The following is a 9,543-nucleotide window of genomic DNA, read 5'->3' on the forward strand; positions in this document are numbered from 1 at the left end:
TTTAAATTACTGTCGGCACCGCCGTTTTCGATGATTTTTAAATATGTTGTAGAAATCAACATTTTGAACAACTTTTTGCCTATCCGTGTGCGATCGTGACAACGTACGCATTAGTATGGGATCGTCGCTTTTCTACTGCTTCTACAGACCCCAATATTTTTTTGAAATACTAGGGATTGATCACCAGAAATAATACATCAATTTATTACCTCAAATTCTCCAAGTTTTTATTGATGAGAATGGGCGAAGTTGCGACGGGGATGCTAATCAAACTATATTCAAAGAAGTGTATAATTAAAATATTTAAAATTAAATGGAAGAGAGTTTTATCCAATACGGGTATCAAATTTTTATTTTTCAAGAAAAAAAAGAACTAACAGCACGCGGAGTTCCCAAGCGGTCACCCATCCAAGTACTATCCGCGCCGAACTTGGCTTGACTTCGGTGATCGGACGAGAACCGGTAGTAGTCCCAAGTCGTATGGCCGTTAGTTGAAAATTAGATGTTTACTAAAGGAGAAAACTGTTAAAGACCAAAGAAATATACAATGTATTGTAATTAAAAAAATAATTAGTTGTTCATATTCGTGGTATTCCATATTCCATTGCATAATTTACTGCGATAGCGTTGAAATGTGGTTAATAGAGCTGTAATTCCGAAAACCTATCAAATATGATTCAACTGAAATTTTTGTAGATATCTGTATTTTATTTAAAAAATGTTTACAAGAAGGATTTTTGGCGACATTCAATGTACTAACTGACATAATCTTCAATATGTCTCTCGGACGTAAGAAGTCCAAATTTCATTCTGACTGAAAAAATTAGGTAATTATTGAGATTAGGTTACACCTCACCGATTTTGATGAAATTTAAATATGTTGTAATATTCAACATTTTTAACAACTTTTTGTTATACATATAACTGCCGCTCGGCCCTAGTTTTTGAGATTTTTGTGTTCTTTTGAAATTTAATAAAAACACAACAATATTCTGTATTGATTCCAACTTAAAAACTTCAATTTAATCTTTGCTTCTTCTATTAACAAATACATATACATATGTTTTTTTTGAGTAAACGTACTAAGTAATAGCTAAAAAAAAACTTCCTCATTCATGTGATAACATCTCATCCATTTTTAATATAGTAGCCAGACAAAATATCAATAACAAAAAGTCACGAATATTTATTTCGCATTAAGAGACACGTGACGTGATAAGTAATACAATTTTTAATCAATAACACTTCGACTGTTGATTATATTCGAGCCTCGTAAAAGTTACGACAACTTTATTCCATCATAGTAAATTGAAACCTGTAAAACTTGTAGATGTGGCCTTGTAGCAACTTCCTACTTGATGACGTTGACGCAGGAGAGAAATTGCAATACCATACAGTCACTCATTGTAAAAATTATATCCACACTGTATCGAAATAAGCAAGTGGTCTCTGCTTCGAAATAAGCAACTCGCTATCCCCTCTTCTTTGTTTGAAGTGGCCCGTACCACAGTACAGTAAAACCTGGATAAATGCAACGAAAGAATGCTTGGATAAGTGCAACATCGCTATCCCCTCCACTTGGGGGGATCCCCTTAGACGAACCGAGCCGCTCGACGAGAAAACCGTGTAATATAATCGGACCGTAATATCGGTGTGACTAATACTAATTGAACGATAAACCTTTCTTATTTTTAACTTTTTCTTAATGAAACTTTTACTAACGCATTAGTAAATACACATGATATAGTTTGAATTATATTTATAAACAATAGTAATAGAATAAACAACATAGAATTGACACCACGACTGAATATAAATGATGTCGTCTGAATACAAAAGATGTGTACGGACACAGAATCGGCATGTCGGCTGAATACAAAACATGTGTACGGACGCAGAATCGACACCTCGCTTGGATAAATGCAACATTAAATGCCCAGAATCGACACTTCGCTTCGATAAATGCAACATTAAATGCCCAGAATCGCCACCTTGCTTGGATAAATGAAACCTTTGAAACCAAAGCCGACACCGCGACTGGTTTTGATTTCGATCTCTGTTGCTTTTCGCCAACCTTTAACATCAATTTTAGCGAGTAATTATAATTCAAACTTCGTGTTTGGTATCATTTTAATAAGAAAAATGTCACCAATCCGCTGGTAAAAGTTTCATTAAAAAAAAGTCAAAAATAAAAAAGTTTTATAATTGAATTTGTATTAGTCACACCGATACCTTTCGGCTCTTTCCTTTCATCATCGGACCTCTCTCTTTCCGCCACTGTCTGTCCCTTTCTACGTTCACGCTTGGCTGGTCGTCGCGTGCAACCCGAGATTCGACACCTCGCTTGGATAAATGCAACCACTGGGTCCCAATCTTGGTTGCATTTATCCAGGTTTTACTGTATAGGAAAGAACAGTAGGCTCACTCCGTGTCGGCACCTTTGATCTCATGACCAATAGATCGCCATATTGCTGGTTGTGGGCGGGTTCTAATTTGAAAAGCACTCGGTACAATCAAAAAGAGATTTCGTAATAGAATACCATAAAAAGACTATTAAATATCTACATTTAATTAAAATACACATTTTATTGAAATCTCTGTACAATACAATTATTATATACAACAATTATTCAATTAATAAAGTCCTAATAAATTATATACAAATGTATAATGTATACAGCATATCTTAGAAATTAATAAACAACCCGTAAAGTGGTAATATTTTGATAAAACAATGATGATAATAATAATAATGTCTATATCTAAAATGTACAAAAAACGTTGGATAAATATCATTTGACAGATATAAAATATAGGGTGCCCCAGAACGCCTGTTACTGCTGTCACTGCTTGCACTTTGGCACCCTTTGAAGGAACAATGGTATCCACCTCTTTCACTCATATTTTATATCTCTGTATAAAATTTACTGAATTTTATCGCAACAGGAATGTTCCAGCAGTAACAGAGGTTAAAATGCAAGAAACTATTATCATATATATTCACAGCCGCCATATTGTTGGTTGTGCGATTCGGTCATGCGCGAGCGACAATTATTGGTACGGTTTTTGGCAGAGTGATCCTACTGTTCTTTCCTATACTGTGCCCGTACAGTGAGAGGTCCGCTTGCGGTATCTCGGATCTCTCACTCGTTTCTACGAGTGACGTATCTTGACGATCTCTCATTCGTCAAGCCGAATAGCATACCTGCTTCGTAATAAGCAACTGTTCGGTCCCGAGCGAGTTGCTTATTTCGAGGCAATGCTGTATATTTAAATTTTTGTATAATTTAGCAACAGAACAAGGATTTGGACTGAAATTGAGTCATCAATTTTTAGTTTAATCCTCGAACGGCGGACCATGGAGAGAGTTCCAATTCTAATTTCATTTTGTAATGATGAATTGATAAATCCTAAAGATAAAAGCTGTATGTCTTCATTTTTCTCGTCGATTATTCTTAATGGAATGTATGTCCAGGACTATACAGGGTGTTACATGCAAGTGGAAGAAGCTATAGCTTCAAAATGGTAAAAGATAGAACAAAATTTCATGAGAGAAAATTAAATGGCGTCAAATGGGGCACCACGTGATGCATGTACTGGCACCAGAAGTATAGGAGTTTCAAAGATTTTAAAGTCGCCTTTTAAAACTATAGCTTGTCCTAGTTGTATGGGACACCATGTAAATCCTCTCTTCCCCTATAAGAATTTTACATTACTGTATACTTTAACCCTGAAACGGCGGACCATGGAGAGAGCCCCAATATTAATTTAAACTTGCAATTTCATATTATTTTTACAGTATTCCTTTAAACATTATTGCTCCATTATATAAAACTCTTTCGCTTAAAAATTATACGTTTAACTTTAGGTTAGTATAAGCTTGGGTCACGATTCACTTATGGCTCCGCTGTTAAATGGTTAATTTTTCATGAGTTGTATATAAAATCAAGAAGTAAAATCTATTTTTTATTACAAAAAAGTAACTACAATTGTAACACGATTTCAGATTTTCCATATACTTGTTATTTAATAATTTGAACGTTTTAGATAAATTTTAATCTTACCTCAGCAGTTACTGCTGATATTTTAATACTGAACCTACCGACTCTTCATGTAGTTCTATTCCTGCTGTGAGCGGTCAAATGATCGCTTTAATATAGAGTTAAAATTATGAACAAAACATTTTCTCATATTTAAAAATTAATAATGTTCACTGTATTCTTTTTTACCGCATTTTTTAAACAAATTATAGGATTCTTGATTGCACATGTTCCACATAAATATTTTAGAAACGGTCATTCGATCGCACATGGTAAGTTTAGTGTTAAGATATTCAAATTGTACGAAGAATATTAAGTAGAAACAAGTTTCAAGGTAATGTAACTTAGCAAAAAGCACACGTGAATGCTAACAACAGACAAAGAATATTAGAACTAGTCAAACAGTATACTAACAAGAAGAAAAACCAATATTAAAAATGAAGAAAAGAAACTAAAAATCATTTGTAGATAAAAATGAAATTTTATTTGATACATACTACAGTGATGTGCCCAACTCAAAATCATATTTGGACAGGTTTATTGAATGTATACATGTATGTATAATCTGTAATATGAATCATCTTTAAATCCAGAATATTAATTGAATGACTAAGCAGGGTTATATAACTGAACGACTTATTGTTAGTGCAAATGTGTAATTTCACAGAAATTAATTTTTATATGTAAAAATAAGATTTTTATTTTTTTTTTTCTTCGTTTCCTTTCGTATAGGAATAAGAATATCTGGTTGATTCGCGATTTTTCATCTAAGAACGTGACTAGTGTTAGATGAAAAGTCGCGATTTTCGGAAACTTTAATTACTTGTAATGAAATTTTCAGCATACGCATAACAAACTTAAATTTACAAACGTAATACTTTAAATTTTCATTTCAGGCTCAGATAAAAAAATCAAAAAGCTGTCTTTCACTATTTTTTTCCGATTTCGACAAACTGTAATTTTTTAAAACAGCAAAAGTACATATCTTAGTAAATTAATTTTTAAAGCTTCTCAAAAAGCCTCAAGTCATTTGGTCTAATTTTAAATGAAGTATCGATATCTAATCGATATCTGTATCGATATCTAATGAAAGATGAAGAAAAATTTATAAATTATTAAATTTTATATGGCACACACTTTCCTTGCACCGCGAGTTAGTTGCAAAAATGAGCGATGACGTCGCGACGTTCGAACAAAAGACTATTCACATTGTTGGAACAAGTCGCGACACGCCTAATTACGCTCCAGGAAAATATTCTTACGTGTGTGAAGTTGGCCCCGCACTTTTCGAATTTTGTATTTTTTGAATTGTGCTACGTTTGTGCCGTATTGTGCCGTAAACCGCAACTGTGTAAGTCAAAGCGTACTCAAGAAAATAAAAAAAAAAAAAAAATTTTGTTAGCCCCGCACTTTTCGAATTTTGACTTTTTTTTTGTGCCGTATTGTGCTATGTTTGTGCTAAATTGTGCCGCAAACAAGAGATCGATAACATCAATAACAATTAAGAAAAAAAATAAAAACAAAATTACACTTTTGCCAAAACAAACTTTTTTTTTAGATAATTTGTGATAACTTGTGTTACGTTGTGCCGTCGATACAAACTCGATATCTCTATTCATTTTGTAGATAAAAAATGTTGAATTTTTAGGGATACAACTTCACACATATAATATTCTTCGCGATTGATCTGGATCGGAACTGGAGCGTTAGTATGAATATGTTCATACATTTACATTGTATTATATTTTAGTGGCCCAAGAGCAGACCGTGAGTCGACCGATAGCACAGTATAGGAAAGAACAGTAGGATCACTCTGCCAAAAAGCGTACCGATAATTGTCGCTCGCGCATGAACGAATCGCACAACCAACAATATGGCCGCTGTGAATATATATGATTGTAGCGGTGTTGTTGAGTTGGCAGCACTGCTCCCCGCTTGGTATGTTGTTGTTGCCGGCACTGCCGCTATGATTGGAACAGAGAGTTAACCTAAAAAGGTGTCAATAAAGAAGCCTGTTCACCACGAAGTGAGTTAATTGGAACACCCATCCTGAACAAGTGTAAATACGCTCGTGTCAGTCCTACGCTGCCGATCGACGATAGCATCGATTCCTTTAGCAGTAGTCCAAACACAAAGCATATTTCGATCACGCGGCAAAATTGCAATATTATAATAGTTTCTTGCATTTTAACCTCTGTTACTTCCAAAACATTCCTGTTGCGATAAAATTCAGTAACTTTTATACAGAGATATAAAATATGAGTGAAAGAGGTGGATACCGTTGTTCCTTCAAAGGGTGCCAAAGTGCAAGCAGTGACAGCAGTAACAAGCGTTCTGAGACACCCTATATTTTATATCTGTCAAATGATATTTATCCAACGTTTCTTGTACATTTTAGATATAGACATTATTATTATTATCATCATTGTTTTATCAAAATATTACCACTTTATGGGTTGTTTATTAATCTCTAAGATATGCTGTATACATTATACATTTGTATATAATTTATTAGGACTTTATTAGTTGAATAATTGTTATATATAATAATTGTATTGTACAGAGATTTCAATAAAATGTGTATTTTAATTAAATGTAGATATTTAATAGTCTTTTTATGGTATTCTATTACGAAATCTCTTTTTGATTGTACCGAGTGCTTTTCAAATTAGAGCCCGCGCACAACCAGCAATATGGCGATCTATTGGTCATGAGATCAAAGGTGCCGACACGGAGTGAGTTTACTGTTCTTTTCTATACTGTGCCGATAGTGTGGATCCGGCCTAATAAATTTTCTGCTCGTACAGCGCCGTCCGGAGCGATATAACGGGAATCTACTGTATAGAGCTAATATTAAATGGTTTAATTTTTCTTAATTCTTGTAACAATTTTAGTAGTATAAAAGCATTAGATAAATTATTGCCAGATAAAAAAGTTTATTTAACAGGCTACTACTAAAAATTTGTCCACCTCATCAGATGCGAACTTTTAGTACCCAATCGTTCCGCTAATCATTCATTCCATTTGTTATTCTTGCATTTATTTCATTATTTGACGCTGACATGTACAAACACACGTTGCGAAAACGTGATCTACCGTTATATTTACGACTAAAGTGCACGTACAATTACACTGTCGGCAGTAAAATATATCTGATTGAGTGTAATAACGTTTTATGAACCAGAGTTGGTTCAATAAACTACATCATGTTTGTGCAATTGACTGTAGTAAGAAAAAACGGACTTTGAAACTATTTCTCTTGACGACGCAGCAAAATATTTTTCTCGAATAATAATTTAAAAACCACATAAGACTGTTCTGCTCTTAATGAAAATTAATAAAAAATTCATGTTTAATTATTTGTATTACTAATACATTCACTTCATTGCCAGTGGCGTAACTAAGAAGGGGCCAGGATGGGCCCGACCACTAAAAAATGTGGTCTACTCCTTAATTATTCTAAGATTTTAAAGTTCTGAAATTCAAAAATTTCAAAATTATGAGATTCTATGATTTAATATTAACAAATATTAAACTAAGGTTTAATATTCACAAATTCCAAAATTTTTAGATTCTAAGATCTAATATTTTAAGATTCTAAAATTCAGAAATTCAGAAATTCTAAAATTCTAAAATTCTAAAATTCTGAAGTTCAAGATATAATATTCAAAAATTACAAAATTACAAAATTCGGAGATTCTAAGATCTAATATCCTAAAATTACAAAATTGCGAAATTGTAAAACTCTAATATTATAATATTTGAAAATTTTAAGATTCTCTTGTGAAATCTTGCAAAATACAGGATATTAAGCACTTGACATGGCTTGAATTTGACCAACTCGAAAAAAGACAAACTTAGTTACGCAAATATTCATTGCATCAAACACTATTAATTAAAAAAAAAAGAAGTGCTCTGATCTTACAAACCTTTTACAATACCATCAAAATGTATGACTCTTCATTTAATTATTTTCAAAAAAAAGTTTTAATAAAAAAGTAATCAATTTTAACTACTGCTTTAGTATCATCTCGTCAATCAAACGAATTGTTCTATTAAATTTTCATTACGCAAAATCGAGACAATAAAAAAAATAAATTATTACAGGGTATATTGCTTTTGAAATGTGCATGGCAGGACGTCATTATACTAAAAAGTTTCTTAACTAGGGAAGTGCAAATTTTCTCTTAAGTAAACCGACTGAGATACCTACATATGTAAATACTTTGAACGGAAATGTACTGATTGCGCGTAGAGATTTCTAAATACAGTAACACTTTTTTCATGTTATATGGAAATGATGAGAGATAACTAAGCCTTGAGAAAAAAAATATTTTAAATGTAGAGCGAAATTTTGGCAAATAAAATAATTTTATTTTATGTTACAGAAAATTTTGTTTTCTCTTTTAACCTTTGAACGACAAAGCCTGGGTCGATTATGACTCAAACTTACAAGACATACACAAGGATATTAATCTAAAATCAAATGTATAATTTTTAAATAGAAAATTTTTTATATTTGAAGAGCAATTTTTAAGGGAGCAGTGTACAATTTAGACAATGAAAATAATATGAATCACGGAAAATTAAAATTGGGACTCTTTCCGCAGTCCATCATTTCAGGATTAAAACTTCATTTTATGAAAAACTCTTAGAATGTCAAAGTTTTTAAACCTTAGAATATCAAAATTTTTGAATTTTAAAATGTCAAAAGTTTTAAATATTAGAATTTTGAAATATTCGAATATTAGGATTTGAAAATATTAGAATTTTAGAATATTAAAACCTTAGAATCTTAAGATCTTACAATGGTGAAGGGATCGGTCCCTTACCTAGGTACCCTAATGCTGACCCTTGTATTTATGATAGAATTAAAGCTCTTGAATAAATTTTAAATAGCCTGAGTATCCTATTTATTGAGATACTTAAGTTTGGTAGAAACTAAATATTCTCTTAAGGAATTGGATATTATAAAATCTCTTGAAATATTACTGAATGACATTAGTAATATTATTGGAGCTCTACAACTCACTCCTTTCATAATTATTTGATTTAAAACTCTATTACTGATCATGTTATTTGGTTGAAATATATTATAGTCCCTCGTTCTTGCGAACATGGTCCACTCCTTCAGGCAACCATTATACTATTTTAAAGTGACTTCTGATAAGAATGCTATTATATCCACCGACTCTTCTGGCACGCCCTAATAAATCTAAGGAAGATTGAAATGATATAACTGGTTTCGAAAGAAGCGACGTGACCAGCATGGGGTTGGCTGCATTGGCGTAACCAGAAATTTTTTCTGCGGTGGGTCATCTTCTTCAGCTTGATTAACAGTGTCGAGTGTTTAATATCTTGCATTCTGCAAAATTTTATGAAGGAATTTTAAAATCATAGAATTTCAGAATTTGGAACCATAGAATTTTAGAATTTTAGAATTTTAGGATTTTAGAATTTTAAAATTCTAGTTTTGAAATATCAAAATTTTGGAGTTTTGGGA

General features: G+C 32.3%; 1 non-coding gene across 1 annotated transcript; it reads right to left on the reverse strand.

Moving 5' to 3' along the window:
• Window positions 1–371: 371 nt before the first annotated feature.
• Window positions 372–492, reverse strand: LOC117603613 (5S ribosomal RNA). The gene has a single exon (XR_004581259.2). It is a non-coding gene; the product is annotated as a 5S ribosomal RNA (ribosomal RNA).
• Window positions 493–9,543: the final 9,051 nt, after the last annotated feature.

The sequence above is a fragment of the Osmia lignaria genome, chromosome 4 (assembly GCF_051020975.1).
Source record: "Osmia lignaria lignaria isolate PbOS001 chromosome 4, iyOsmLign1, whole genome shotgun sequence".
NCBI lineage: Eukaryota > Metazoa > Arthropoda > Insecta > Hymenoptera > Megachilidae > Osmia > Osmia lignaria.